Source organism: Typopeltis vanoorti, chromosome 5 (assembly GCF_054136105.1).
Source record: "Typopeltis vanoorti isolate ZY-2024b chromosome 5, IOZ_Tvanoo_1.0, whole genome shotgun sequence".
Lineage (NCBI taxonomy): Eukaryota > Metazoa > Arthropoda > Arachnida > Uropygi > Thelyphonidae > Typopeltis > Typopeltis vanoorti.
The window spans coordinates 86,746,893-86,759,762 of NC_143553.1; the positions used below are offsets into that span (position 1 = coordinate 86,746,893).

Below are 12,870 nucleotides of genomic sequence, written 5' to 3' on the forward strand. Positions count from 1 at the left end.
ATTATAAAACGCAAGAGTCAAGTAAATAGATCTAGCGTCAGAAAAAAAAAAATAAAGAAAACTGAATAGAAGTATTGTGCCATTAAAAATATTAGATCAGGAGCTCATTGTACTACACTCTGGATGAAAATTGGTAAAGTCGTATTTTACTCATGAGTAAAATCCTGGACTTGTCACGAGAAGAGCGTTTGACTGGTAGTATGACTATGCTTTCGCTAGGTATTATTGTATTGCTTCATTATGAGATGTTGTTTTCGTGTCACCATTATAGCGCCTGTAGTGTTGTCATATAAACGTGGGTTTATTGCTCGACTCTTTATTGTGTTCTGAAATTTTCGAAAGAGCTGATATGAAATAATAAAGAATTTTCGGCATGTTTTGTTTTAAACTCGATTTCTTTAATATACCTTTGAAAATGTTACAAGCAGCATTTGAGATGAGCCAATGGGAAAGGCAACCTTTCGAATGGCTTTTAACAGGTTCAAGAGGTGGTTTAATGTTATTTGAGTACGATGATGATGATGATGGTGTTTTTATTTTCTTTGACTGTGAAGGGGTTATCATCATGAATTCTTCCCCCCAGACCAAACGGACAACTAATATTACTTAAAGTTTTAAGGCATTGAGGGAAGATGTTTGTCGAATTCGATCAACAAAATTGCACACGCAAAACTGACTGCTTCGAGACAACAATTCCGTGAAGCATAATATGTCGTATATGCAACTGTTTTTTTTTTTTTTTTTTTTTTTGTGGCCAACACGATGGGTGTGATCACACAACTTCCATACTCCCCATATAGCCGCGTCTGGAAAGTAAGGAAGTTGCGGATCAGAGACGAATTCTTGGTCAAAACTGTGAACAAATTGAATAGGGATAGCATAATATGCGTAGGGACATTATTATTGTAAAGCAATCAATTCTGAATCTCAGCTTGAGAAGATTTGGGAATATTTCGGAAACAGTATCCCATAGTGTTATCAGGCAGTATACCAGAATTGTACATCGAACGGTATCGCATACGGTGCTAAATAAGCTGTCTAAAAGGAAGACATTACCAGTAATGTTACCAGCAGGCGGCGGTAATGTTGAATTCGGTATATAAATTCACAAAAGGGCTATTTCAAAGTGAAGATCCATAATGAGTTTAGGCCTACTTTTTATCCATTTATTTTATTTTTTTATTTATTATTTTATTTTTTAATTTTTTTTCAGCCTGTCCGGAACTTTTGAGTGGCACCTCGTATTTCATCTTAAAATTTGACAATCTGTTTTTAATTCAAGTGAAAAACCGCTCAATTTTCTGATACAAATATTTTTAAAGAGATTGCTAATTATTGTGAAGTTTAACTAAAAAATATTTGAATTAACCTGCGTACTTTCTCTTTCTCGGACAAATTCGTACAGAGATCGAGAGAGAGCCATGCATGGCTTGCGAAGCAAAGGAAGGAAGGATCAGACATTCTTGTGTAATGATCTTGCAGTTAATGTAAGAAGAAAAGAAATGCCTGGCCTGTGACTGTAATGGACCGACAAAGATTACAGGTAGTGAGGCATGTGTCGAGACTCCTCAGGAATATTCAATGAACTGCAAGGATGAAGCCCGCGTACAAGGTAATCACCTCTCCTTTAGAAGGACTAGTGTCCAACAGTCAGTACATAAACCTATGAATAACAGGCCTATTTATATATAATATACTCTATAAACTAATTTTGTAAACATCATATCAAAATTACTGAATGATAATTTCCAGTTGATAAAACAGAGATACATGAATATTATATGGAGAAAAGGCGATTCCATGGAGCATTCCTTCACTTAGAATTTTCTCCAGTCCCAGTTGAAATCCATACTAAAATATAATTTCTGATCTGGGTCAAGGAAGAGAGAGAGAGAGAGAGAAAGATGACACTATGTAACATTTCCCTGAAGGCTTATTCTACTTCGAAACAAGTTCACTAACTTTTGTGACTGAAAAGTATCCTGCTCTATCAGCAGTGACAGTTTTATTCGGAAATGAATGTTCACTTGTTTCTTTCGCAACCAATGTATTATGAAAAAGAAGCATTGTACTTGTACAGAATATACAACCGTTTTCTTGTTCATGTTTAAAACTATACTGAATCCACATCCACAAAACTGGACGTTATTCGTGCCGACTTCTGTGCCGTAATGTCAGCATCCATTTATAGACAAACTGTTAACCATTATTGAATTCTCTTTTGTGCTGTACTTGCAAAACTCGTTCTTAAATGCTACGAATTAAGACCATTACACGCAAGCATACGAACAAGTTGTCCAGCTACCCAACCTATTCACTATAAAAATGAGATGGGCATGGGACCAACTGACTTCGTATAATGAATAATAAGGCATCCTGTAAATGTTTTAAATGAGCGATATAAAACAATATATAGGCTATGTAAAATATCGGTATCATTCATGATTTCAGTGTATCATGGGTTATGGTCAGTATCAGGACCGGCGCATAGTATTTTTCTTGTGTGTGCGATTAATGTTCGGCGCCTTTCCAAAAAAGTTTTTTTTTGAAAGTGTGAATAAAACGAACAGGAAATGAAAAACAAATAAAAACCACTTTACAGTATAATGTTACCTATGGATTAGTCCTGCTTATAGAATTTTTTTCAAGTTATATACATTTTCAAAATAATATAAAATAGTAATATAAAGTTAAGAGATTTATTCAAATATTCTTTACATTAATTTTGCATTAATAAATAAATTAATTTTGAAGATTCAATGAAAATAGATAAGAGAATTTTACAAAAATGTTTCGCATTGGACTCGAGAGTTCGCTGATTATTTTGTGTCGCTGACGCCGCCCTAACAACCCGCTAATATAACAGGCTCGAATGTCGAGAAGAATGAGTTATCGGTAGTAAGCCGACTTCTAGGCAAGGACCACATGCATCGGATCCGATTAAAATTAGGATACGGCCCTTACACAGAAACTCAACAATTGATCATAAGTTGATTTATGGTACATCAAAAAATAAAGAACTATTTTAGGTATATTTTCGTAAATTTTAATAGAAAATTACAGTGATATAATCGGGACCAGGATACAATTTTAGAATTTATTTGTTCGTTTCCGGGAAGATCTGAAGGGCCCGAACGGAAGACGATTCATAATTATATGTACCATTCGTTGTTCGTTTAAACTCTTATCTCATATTTTTTGACATCTTTTAGGCGCCTTTTCTTCTACGGCACCTGTGTATATTGCACACTTCGCACACGCCACCAGCTCGGCCTTGTCAGTATTCACTTTTCCATGTGCGTATGGATATCAAAGAATTCATATTTATACATTCAAATATCCACACAGCGTGTACATTCTACACTCTATTAAGTCAAAGCAATAAGCATTGACTTAACTGCTAGCGAATTGAAATTTTTGAAAATGAAAACATGAGCACTTAAGTAAATGTAAGTATACATAGAAATGTATACTTACATTTATATTTAGCGAATTCAAGTATAAATTACATAACGGTGATCCCTAAGTCCGGGACCATAAGGAACTCGATTATTTGCCGCAAAATACGGAAAAATGAGAAAAGTAGAAAAGGTTATTGCAAATCATGTATTTCCTATCTCAAGAACTGGAACTATTATCACCATTACATTTTACTATCTCAATAGTAATGGTGATTATATTCGAGGATGCTGTACTCTTCACATAGCAATATACCAATTTATTTATTCGTATGGAGTTCCCTCCCTTTTCTCCCCCGTCCTTATTGGGGCGATTGAGCCTCCTAATGGGGGTTAAGTATTTATGGCTGTAGATCCGTGTGTTCACGGGGCCGGTTCGCCTGCTTGCGGGATGAAAAACCCCAGATAAACTGAGGGGGGGGGGGGAAAAACCCTGCTGTCCACGCCCAAGACTGGCTAACTTGGCTATGGCTGAGGAAGATCCTTAAGCTCCTCACGTCGGCGACGGGAATCGAACCTAGGACACTCCTTCCCCAGGCATATGGTTGCGAAGCGCAAAGCCACTAGGCTAACCGCGCGGACAATATACCACTGAAACTTTGCTATCGCCACAACCTTGGTACTGATATGTCAAAAAAAGCGCTTATCCTATGTAAACTAATCCTATGCAACAGCTTATCCTATGTAAAGAATTGCAACACGTTTGATATTGGAAACACGCAACAATTTTTACCTCTTACATTTCATTCATATTCTTTCCAAAAGAACAACTGTACAGCATTGGGTTTATCGAATACCTCTATTACAAATCTACATGTAAAATGTGAAAATGTGCATCCTTACTGCATTTTATTTTACTTTTCGGGCCAGTAATGAACACTGAATGATGCTTTTAATAATAATAAAAATAATGAATTGGATATTATCTTATTCACTTTTACTTTATTCATCCTATGTTCGTATGAATTAAGAAGCACTAAACAGAAGAGAAACACATGCGATAAAAACAGGAAGGAATAGGGAAATCTTTTCTGAAAAGACGCGGAAAACGGGAGCGGCATGGGGGGAGGGGGATCTGAAGGCTCAAGAAACAGCACAGCGAAGAAAGACCGGAGGAAGAATGAGGAAAAGAGAGAGAGAGAGAGAGAGAGAGAGAGAGAGAGAGAGAGAGAGAGAGAGAGAGAGAGAGAGAGAGAGAGAGAGAGAGATTCGTACTAGGTAAACGCGAGAGACAAGGCGACATGTACAGGACAAGCCCGCAGCAGGTAAACAAGAAAGAAAAAAAGTGCAAAAATTTAAAAATGTTTTTTCGTTTTTCTCTCGAAAACCAGTCTTCGGGAAAAGTGTTAGAATGCATGAACTGGAATGAATTCATAGACAAACATTTTTCTGGTGACCTGGATAATTTTTTTTTTTTAATGCAATCTTGTAGAAGCCACTTGGATAGTATTATGGTATCCTTTGAAGTGCTAAAACAATTGTTAGCATAGCAGCTTCGGATGAAACTTATGAAATAATTTAATTCAGTACTTTCAGTATAACGAAAAATGATTAAAAATAAAGCATGCGCACCTGTGCATGTGATAACCCAAGAACTTTATAGCGTCTAACTTTATAGTTAAAAAATAAATATAGCTTAAATGAAAAGAAAAGCAGAAAGTTTAATAGCAGTGGTTACTACACAAATTTCCTTACTCAGTGTTATACACACACGCGCGCGCGCGCAAAAAACAGCTTCTGGTTATTAATGAACACTGAATGAAATGATTGAATAACTGCACTTTTTATCTCTCAATTACTCAGATAAATATACATCGCCAACTACTACTACTCTTAGCTTTATTATGAAAATTCTTAAAAAAAGCACAAACGGTAAGATACCATAACTTATCATCTTGGACAAACCCAGCTCAGAAATTCATGTTTTAGAAGTGAGTAAAATATATTTAAAAAAAAACGTTCCAGGGCCATCACACACATTTAAATAAGCCACAGACATAATACATGACCTTAAAGGGTCATACTCAATGTACAATTAAAGCGTATGTTGAGTATTTTAACTATTCGACTACAGACTAAACATTTTTTTTTTTTTTTTTAATTTAAGATAGAAAAATAGCAATCATTACCTGATCCGGTTAAGCAATACGGGGAAACCAGGAGCGAAACATAATTTATCAGGACAGAAACATAATTTAGAAACACATATTTTAAAAACTTTATTTACGAAAAATATAATAACTTTATCAATACTTCAAATACTTCGTTATCACTGTTTTAAGATAAACATGAAAAATAAAGCGTCACTTTATAGCGATGCTTTATAATAAAATGAAATGATATTACATTAGTTATTTTTTTTAGCAGACGACTATGGTACAGCGCCTCCTACGAAATTTTGGATTCTATAAATAATTTAGAAAATCTGTACTAAATTCTATAAATATCATTTAGTACAGATAAACGTAAAATTTATTTCTAAAGCAAAATGTTTCAGTAATTTCTACTTTTTTTTTTCTAATTTGACATAACAATAAACAGAACTGATATTTTCATATTTTAGGGGACGGAGGAATGGCAAAATTCTGAAATCCTAATAACTCGCATTCAGTACATGTCTGTGTATTATTTTTTAAGTTTATTATTTATTCTATTATTTATTTTTATTTAAAAATAATAATAAAGTAAATAAACACAAAGTTGGCGACAGATAGATGGACGAGTCAAGTGAGAAATACCAACTAGCAGACATCATGTCATTAATAAAAATGTTCGTGAAGAAGTTACTGTGTAAACAATTAGCTTATTACATAAAACAATTTGATCATGCCGAGAACTTAATAAATGTAATTCCGCCAGCCTACATTGTATATGTTAATATCTTACGACTTAATATATATATATATATATATATATATATATATATATATATATATATATATATATATATATATATATATATATATATATATATATATATATATATATATATATATATATATATATGCATTAGGGGTTACCAAGTAATTTTATAAATTTATATGCATATATTTATAATTTTATATATGCATTAGGGGTTACCAAGTAATTTTATAAACAAGTTTATAAAATTACTTGGTAACCCTAATACATTACCCAAGGTAAAAAAACTTATTTACACAAACACATATATATATATATATATATATATCAAAATAATTTACTATTATTATAATTAGCAAACGTTACTATATGGAAAGGAAATATCTCGAAGGATTTTTAATTTCCTAGTAAAAAAATCTTAAACAGGAAGCAGCTGTGTGTGCACACTTTATTAGTGAATCAGTCAATTGTAACTTGCATTTAGTAACTATTAGTGGCAGGTGCTTGTAACGATTCTATCGAAGGCCAACACCCATACGTGGCCTTCGATAGTTTTGATTGCTCTTATTACGTTCAGAGGTCACGTAGGTTTTTATTCTCTTAAGACACGACAATTTGCGACTATCAGTGTTTGTTGTACTTTAGAATGTTTTTTGTTCAATTAATCTTCCGCAATACATTTGGAGACATTAGAGCTATTCTAACAAAATACCACGTTGAAATATAATGCCGTTTAACAGAGAAGAAAAACCCTTACCTGTAAAGCAACAGGTTCTTTTAGTTGACTAAATTATGAAATCAGCAAGCGGTGTTCCCACGCAGAACGTTTTATCCACAGAGAACCGCGAGGCACAATTCTGCCGTTCATGACAACCGTACTGGCATCCACAGGCATGCAGATAACTGGTCCTTCTGCCCTCACGTTCTTCCGCTGTCCGTGGCGCGAGCTGTCTACAATCCGAAACCTTCCGGTGAGTTGAGGTAAGTACCTTGGGGATACTTGCACCAGCTGTCGGAGTGTGTAGGAAAGTTCAGTGGAAAGAGCGCATGGGAAGGGAGAGAAGTTGGGGGGAAGCACACAGTTTACCACCTTCGGTTGTGCGCAAGCGTGACCCAGCGCAGGATCGTTTCTGTACTGAAAGCAAAGTCGCAGTTTTGCCTGAAGCCTGAGGACATACCGGTTGAACCAGACATGTATAAGGAGACAGTTGGATCAGCGGAAAGAAAAGGGGTAGGAAAACAAAAAAGGGGTCCGAGAAATTTATACTTTACTTTCTGATATAGTTAACTCACGAGTCTGGGTTACGGTGTCCTGAAGGTTTAATTACACCTTGCACTTCCTGTAAGAAGTTGGATGACACCACCACAATACGGAAGCTATACGTAAGGGAGTCGCAAGAGGCCTTTGTAAGGGGGGAGAGAGAGAGAAAGAGAGAGACCTAGGAAAATTAACCCACATAAGTTTCCCTCCCTTTTCTCCAGCACATATTTGTTATAGATTCAAATAGTTTCAGAGCTCAATCCCTCATTTATAAACACAGATTATGTCTACAGTACGTAAAATATCCGGTTCGAAATTGTGTTTCTTCTTGTTATCTGTCACTTTTCCGACTAAATTTCTGAAAGATATTTACTCAGGCTCTAGATTTACAAAGCTCATTCTGAAGTTTGAATGTCATATTCAATTACTGATGATGGAACGTTTTGTCAATCTTTCCTAGTTTCTCGTGAAAAATGTTTTGGAAGGATCGGACTGAAATTTTGCTTAATGGATTTTCGGTTGTCTTTACCGTGAATTTTGGAAAAATTCAAGGTTTTTCTATTTCCGATGGAATTGCTCTTATATATAACAAAAAACACAACTAAATAATTAGAACTATGACGTTAATTTTATATCTGAAATTAATACAAATACTGAATTATTGCGATTCTGTGTATGTACATACAGTCACTGATTTATGGATTCCAGGCGCACAAAATCCGATGAAATTTATAGAATCATAGATATTCAGACAACGACGCATATAGACGTTGTATAACCAATTACACCTAGTATCTGCAAGTTCAAAACATAATGAAAATGATTTAAGACCGCCAGTTCTTTGGAGCTGTACGTTCACCTGAAGAAATCACTTTGAACTTCTTAATGCCTAGGCATTAATTCTTCTTAGGTCTGTGCAAATATTCTAAAACCAAAGTTTTAGCTATTGGAAAAAATCGGATGCACACAGTATTTGTGAACATGTGAATAAATGAATAACTGTGCAGTCTTTTATATTTCGTGGGCTAAATGTAAAGGACTAATCATAACTGAATGATCACCTATTATTTTATAACATATGATTCCTTCATAAGTCGACACACTTTTTCCAGTGATACTGCATTGCCTCTGATCCCTCAGCACAAAACCTAGCATTTTGCACGTCAAAACAGACGTCCACAGCAAGGCCGACGTCATTTTCCGAGATATAATGATGGAATTAGTTTAATGGAAATAAGATCAAATGAGCAGAGTAGTTATTCGATAACCTTAAAGCTTCAGTCATGCACGCGAGTCATCACTACCACTGACTTATTATGAGACGTAGCATTGTCCTGGTGGACTCTTTTTTTTTCGCATGTCTACAACGCTGCCACTGTATCTAGCGGTCAATCATCTATCTGATATTACTAAACCGTGTATCTTGTCCACCATTTTATTGGTTGTGGCAATTGATGGATGACTACATCGAAGGCCATTTTTTTAAGTTGGTCACGACATAGCAAAATTTAACCACCCAGTTTTTCGCTATTACACAGACCTGGATCTCCTTCCCTAGTGTTTTCCGATGTTCAATTGGGTGATCATTGGTACAAGCAAGGGAAAATAGAAACTTCAGCTGAAAAGGAATATCCCCGAATGATATCCCTGAATGTTTTTTTTTTAAATTACTGAACTTAAATATCGCTGAAATCGTGGTTTTAAAAATACATTAAAACCTTTATTCCTCAGTCCACTTTAAATGCTCATCCTTCTACAATTAAAGTGGCACACAATTTCCATCGAATACGAAGCCACAATCTGCTTACTGAAGTCTTCAAACATCTTGAAAAAGTAAAGCATCATGTTTGGTTTCTAGAGATGAGTTTCCCTATTATTTAACCTTTAACAAACCTGCGATACTCATTATATGTTCACGATAAAAAAAAAAAAAGCATAAATGCTTCAGTTTCAGATTTCCTTTACTATCTATGCCAAAGATCACAACAGTTACAAGGAAGTTTTTAATAAATTCCAAAGCGATTTTTCAAACACCAGAAGTAGAAACACGTAAAATCAGCAATGTACTCTAGTCTTTTGTGTAATCCTATCTACATTTGTTTCACTTTTATGGTCATCCCACTTTTAGATGAAACAATCGCTATATCAGCTAAAACGAAAGCTAATTTATGTTAAAGATACCAAGCTATTTTAAACCTGGTTTTTACTCCATTTCCCAAGTAAGCAAACAGACAAACAAGTCAAGTTTGCGGCTGCAAGTGTTGCAAGTCTAGCTGACCCTGCACATAGTGCAAGACCTATTTGCATTTAATTTCTTCCAGATCCTTCCAAAACTTTCCTCTTACCACACTAAAAGAGCCTCCGTAGCTCAGATGGTATAGGCGAGCCCTTTGGTTGGAAAGATCCGGGTCAGAATCCCAAGTAAATGAGAACCATTATCAGTTATTTTCAATCAAATGGTGACTTAGTCAGTCTCATACGGAAGTGAAGGGTATTTCCTCCAGAAAACTTGGGAAAACCGGCCTTGTGAACGTTTATCTACTGGCATAGGATACCAACTGCAAGATGGAAGAGATTAGCGCCTCACCATCTCATCTTTCTACTCCAGATTATGGATCACAGGAAGAGATCCATTGTGTGCAGTTTATTTCCTTCATTGATAACTGAACTCATGTCGAAGGAACTGAATCTGAAATCGCAGTATTCTTAAACACGCTAACTCCAGTTGAATTTCTGTTTCCTTTTTATTATAAAGGCGTTCCACAAAGTCCACGATTATCTTCTTTATCGTATATCGTATATTTGTATATAAGTTTAAGTCCTTCTTCCAGAAGTGGACAGAACATAGCTGCTGCTGATGATGATTTGGTTTCCAAGTTCACCCATAATAAGGATGAAGGATTTTATCCGAAATTTGTGTTTTGGAGAAAGCGTCCCATCAACGTTAGCTGCATTACCATCAATTTTCTTTTCTACTTTTTTTGCGTGTTAAAATGTACATTTCGAATACATATATATATATATATATTCGAAATGTTCATTTTAATAAGTGAGAGTATTTTTGAGACGTTTCTTATGCTGGTGTTTCTTTTTTCTCTTTTTTTTATTGTGATAAAACTTGAAATGAATTCATTTTTGTGCTTGAGACACTTCATATTATGAGGCACTAAACTGTAGCTTGCCATCTTTATAAATAAATCTGGCCCTTGCGTCCGCTTAAGACAAATGACATGGAAACGGATAAAAGAATACAAGCAATTGCTCTGGATTTTTCAACGATATTTGATCGAGTTTGGCAAAAGAATTTTATTCAAGCTAATGTATCTAACAGTTCATCTTCTGAAAGTGACTGGACAGGGCTACTGCTGGCTACTGTTTGCATAGAACACAGAGGAAGCTTTTCTTCGATCGTATTAACTCAGCTAAATATTAGGAGTTTTTTCCGTCTTCTTTCATCCACTTTTCTTCCTAACAGCAACATTTTCTTGACTTTCCCATGTACAATAATAAAGAAACAACGAAAATATATAGAATGTAACGAATTAAAAATTGAAATACTAAATTTTTATCTTTTCTATCTTTATAGATAGCTTAGTAAAATAGCGTTCAATAGGATTAATTTTCAGAGAAAGTACTTCAGGTAACGTTTGCTAACATTCACTAAATGCATACAAATCTCAGATACATGCCAAGGCAGAGCATGTCTGAATATTTGTTCTCCTGTGAGACGATTCTTCCTAAAACTTGCTTTAAAAAGCTCTGGATACTTTGTTTTTAGATAAGATTACCTAAATATTAGCTTTCCCCTTTCATTTCACTTCCTTTAGTCCTGATATTTAGTTGATGCAAATGCCTTTTGCGCAAATATTTCCATAAATATTGTTCTTTCGAGAAAACTGGGTTCTGTATAATTCCACTACTTTCTTCCAAATTTTTATTACAACATATTCGGAAAAAATTTAATTATTATATTCCAGTTCAATTCTTCTTCTTCATTCAACCCTTCTTTTTTGAAGAACCTTTTCTCTTCTACAAACTCTTCTTCTTTGAATTACTTTTTTTTTCACATATAGGTTTAATAAAAAATAGTTCTATCGATGTTTTAAATACAATGCTGATAGGTTCACTCTTTATACATATGACCGCATTCACACTATTGAAAATCAACGGATTCAACAGTCTTTCGAGTTCGGTTTGTTATCCCCCCCCCCCCCCCCCCCAAAAAAAAAACAGCGAAAAGATGAAAAAAAAATACCCTTAAGATTCCATACATTGTAACATGCCACAAATTCTCGACCTGCCTACTTTCAGTTAATTATAATACCATTTTTAAAGAGAAAATTAGGGAAAATAATTATGGTAACAATATTTGTTGCTCTAAAAAGGCATTTGTTTAAACCTTGGGAACTTTGGATTTAAAAAAAAAAAACAATATGAAGTTGAAAAACAGCTATAAACTCATTTCCTTTTTCAATAGCTCTGTTCCTGAAATTTGCAGCCGATATGTCTCTGTTTGCAAAGGGAAAACAAAAATCTTGACTGAAATTTCACTAGGAGGGCTCGTGTCCAACTTAAAAGTGGAAAAGCCAGAAAATTTTCTACCAGGGCAGTAGCGAGCTAAAAACCCAGATTCGTCATAGTTAAGCAACACCTGTCCTTAAATAATCGATGCTAATAATTTTGTGCTGCCAAGGTCAAAGACATAGATAACAGGTTAAGTGCTGAAACTCTGTAACTATGCAGTCGAAATTGTTATGCAACGGCAGCGCATTGCTGATATTGTTGCAGGCCCAACGATAAGGCTTGCATTCAGACCAATCCAGGTATTAAGATCAACGAACTTCAATATCGTCAGAGCTTACTTTCTTGTCGAAAAATTTCATAATAAAAGACCTCCTTCATCGCTAGCATGGATTATAGCCGATTTTCCTCTCTGTCTCCCTTCCTGTTCGTTGCCTGGCAACCTACTACACGCCGAAGCGCTCTTTGACCCAGTGAATGTGAGAAAGTTGCGGCCTTTGATTATGCAGTCGTGACAGGGAAGGTTTCTGTCACCTGGCAACGATTCCATGCTACCGAATAGTGTCGCATCCTCCGATCTGAGGGACGGCAATGGAAGAATGAACAGGCAAAGATATCCACCGCAGTATACGCCAACGCAACTTCGGAGTTAGTGAACCCAAGTTAAAGTTCAACGGCTGATAGGTCATTTCTGTGAAGGAGAAAGTGGTGACTAAGATAATCTCACCCACCCCCTTATCTTTCCTATTAAGACCTCCGATGAAATGA

At 35.3% G+C, this 12,870-nt stretch overlaps 1 protein-coding gene and 1 long non-coding RNA gene across 3 annotated transcripts in view; one reads left to right on the top strand and one right to left on the bottom strand.

Annotated features, from left to right (window-relative positions):
- LOC150106615 (metabotropic glutamate receptor-like) overlaps window positions 1-12,870 on the bottom strand; it is a 280,429-nt gene that overhangs the window by 176,360 nt on the left and 91,199 nt on the right. The window lies entirely within an intron of this gene.
- Window positions 1-12,870, top strand: part of LOC150106616 (uncharacterized) — a 90,423-nt gene that overhangs the window by 30,331 nt on the left and 47,222 nt on the right. Inside the window, exon 4 of the long non-coding RNA XR_016548320.1 lies at window positions 1,406-1,612. This is a non-coding gene — a long non-coding RNA (uncharacterized LOC150106616). The remainder of the gene's footprint in view (window positions 1-1,405; window positions 1,613-12,870) is intronic.